This window comes from Coturnix japonica, chromosome 9 (assembly GCF_001577835.2).
Source record: "Coturnix japonica isolate 7356 chromosome 9, Coturnix japonica 2.1, whole genome shotgun sequence".
NCBI classification, from domain to species: Eukaryota; Metazoa; Chordata; class Aves; order Galliformes; family Phasianidae; genus Coturnix; species Coturnix japonica.
In genome coordinates this window covers 19,027,323-19,029,931 of record NC_029524.1, presented here as the reverse complement: position 1 = coordinate 19,029,931, position 2,609 = coordinate 19,027,323, and the positions used below count along the sequence as shown (strand labels likewise).

The 2,609-nt window shown below is 39.2% G+C and overlaps 1 non-coding gene across 1 annotated transcript; it reads left to right on the top strand.

Moving 5' to 3' along the window:
- The first annotated feature begins 381 nt into the window (after positions 1 to 381).
- On the top strand, positions 382 to 455 carry TRNAN-GUU. Its single transcript has one exon. It is a non-coding gene; the product is annotated as a tRNA-Asn (tRNA).
- Positions 456 to 2,609: the final 2,154 nt, after the last annotated feature.

Genomic DNA, 2,609 nt, shown 5'->3' with positions numbered 1-2,609 from the left:
TGTAGCAGCTAATGCATTCTTTACCAGTTATGATAAGCTATGAGTAGATTGCAATTCTTTCAAGTCAAGAAAGGACAAACTGAATTTAATTTGGGCTTAAAAAATAAGAAGTATGTATATGTGAATTTTTGGTTTCTTTGATGCCCTACATTAATCCCTTGATTGGATGTGGTACTGTGGAGTCACTGCACTAAGGCATCAGAAGGGAGCTGGGATAATGGAGGGATGAAAGCTTTGGCTGAATGCCTACAATCAGTCAGCACAAGGCAAAAACTGACCTCATCCTGCCTTCCAAAGTGAGCAACCAGTGCAAAGAGCCCAGAATATGTCATATGGATAAAATATCCAGTTCAGTGTTTGAATTCATTGAAAAAGACATCTGTCTCTGTGGCGCAATCGGTTAGCGCGTTCGGCTGTTAACTGAAAGGTTGGTGGTTCGAGCCCACCCAGGGACGGGGTTTGTCATCTCTTGATCTTTTAAAGGAGTCTTATAACCCAAGAGCTGGGGCTATTCAACTTGGGGAGGCTCAAAGAGGGGGCACACTAACATCAGTCCCTGCATGGAGGTGCTGGGGTCTGGAATACATTTGACGCAGGCTTGGAGCTCTCCCTGCCCATCAGGAAGCAATGCTGTAATTGGTGAAATCTTAATTAAATAACTTAGCTGTATATTAGGAAAAATCTGTCTTGTCAGACATATAAGTGAAATATTCATCTAAGGAAAGCTATGAAAAAATACGTAGATAAAACTTCTCTGATCTACTTTAAGGTGAATGAGGGGCAATGTAAGGAGTGAAGAAGTCTATTTCATGATCTGAGTCAAACTTTTTAATACATTTTTTTCAGCCTTCTTCCCTTTCAGATGAATGTTACTGCTTTGTTAAGTAAATCCCAGCCTCTCTTTTGTGTCTGGAGAAGATTCTAATTGAAACTGACCAGGGAAAGGAACATTATTCGAGGGTTTCCTGGAAGCAAAATTTCTTTGTTTGCAAAGTTCTGTTCTCTATCTGCTCTTTGAACAAACCAAAGAAATAGGAAGGGCAACATTGGCACATCATGAATTCACCCACGAGGTTGCTTGAAAACAGTTATTGAAATGTTCAGGTATGCTCAAGATTTCTCATTCCTGGTGTATCTCATCATGCGCTACACTTCTTAAACTTTCACCTTTATTAATGCTATAGTATTAAATCCATCATTAAAAAGATGGGTATGTATGCATTTTATTCTGTGTAAGGTGTGATCTACACCTTAGCTCCAGAGGGGGTAATTTGTTCCCTCAATTCCATTTTCTCATTCTATTATATAAATCTCTTTAGACAAAAAGGAGGTTAGGAGAGAAGGGAATATATATATGTGTGTGTGTGTGTGTGTATTGGAGGTGGCAGGAAGAACAAGCAATGTGTTCTGGCTGATGTTTGGCATCATTTTTAAAGACAAATTCATGAGCTACAAATGCCACAAAGACTGAGCTGGAATCTCAACTAGTTGAAGAGATGCTGGCATTTTAGAAGACGCTGGCAATTTTTGAAGAAAGGGGAAACTGATTTGCAGGTGGAATATATTGAAATATTGTAAGCAAGGATAGAGTGAGGTTACAGAGAATTTATGCAAGAAATCTGGAAGATCTGAAGTCTGTAGAAATTCCAACATTGCCTTCGCTCTGGAGAGAATATTTTAGGTCGGTTGGAATGGATTGGAACTGTAGGTCATAGAACATGTGTGGCTCTGAACACAGGAGGAAGATATGCTGAGCACCTGTGGGAAATGGGAATTGCAGTGATGTGGTTTTAGGAGGTTGTAATAATTATTTGCAGGTGTTTCCATCTTAAATGTGCCCCCTCTCTCTTGTAAGTATGTGCCATCTAGATTAGGAAATATGTTTTCAAGCTGGCTTTGGTGAAAGTACTGTCATCTCTTTGCACAAACCAGTCCCATACCACTAGTAAACCTGGTCAATATGTAGTCCAGCATGCTTCCTCCCCTCCATATATTATTTGCCTCTTTGTATTAGGCAAAAAGGAAATATCTGGCTGATATGTTCTATCTCTGTGTGAATTCTAACCCTGTGTGTCTCCAGGTAAAGACAGCAATAAATCCTCATTGACTGGGTCTTCAGTTTTGTCTTACTGAGGAAGATGCATGAAGTCCGTGGCATTGTTTGGCTTTTCCACATACCCAGCTTTGGGCGATATGCTCCATGACTTATATACTCTTCTTATTCCTTACAAATGTTCCTATTTCTTAACAGTGGAATGCCTGAATTTATTGGAACTCTGAAATCTGTCTCCCAAATTCTGAAAACAAATCAAAGCCAGGGGTTGGCACTTCCAAGTATCCAGCTTCAGAGCATGGTGGCTGCAATTCCAGGTATGTTGAATTGCAAAGTCTGAATTATTTGCTGAAATATGTCTGGGCAGTCATAGTCTTGCTGCTTGGTACTAAATTCTTCCACTGTAACTTGTTTTGAGACAAATAGTTTATACTAAACTTTATTAGATGCAAACTGTCTGCTTTTGTTGATCTATGTATAAACACTACACTACTCATAAATTAATCAAATTTGCTGTCTATAGTAATCAAACAGTTTTCCAATATGCTTATACACA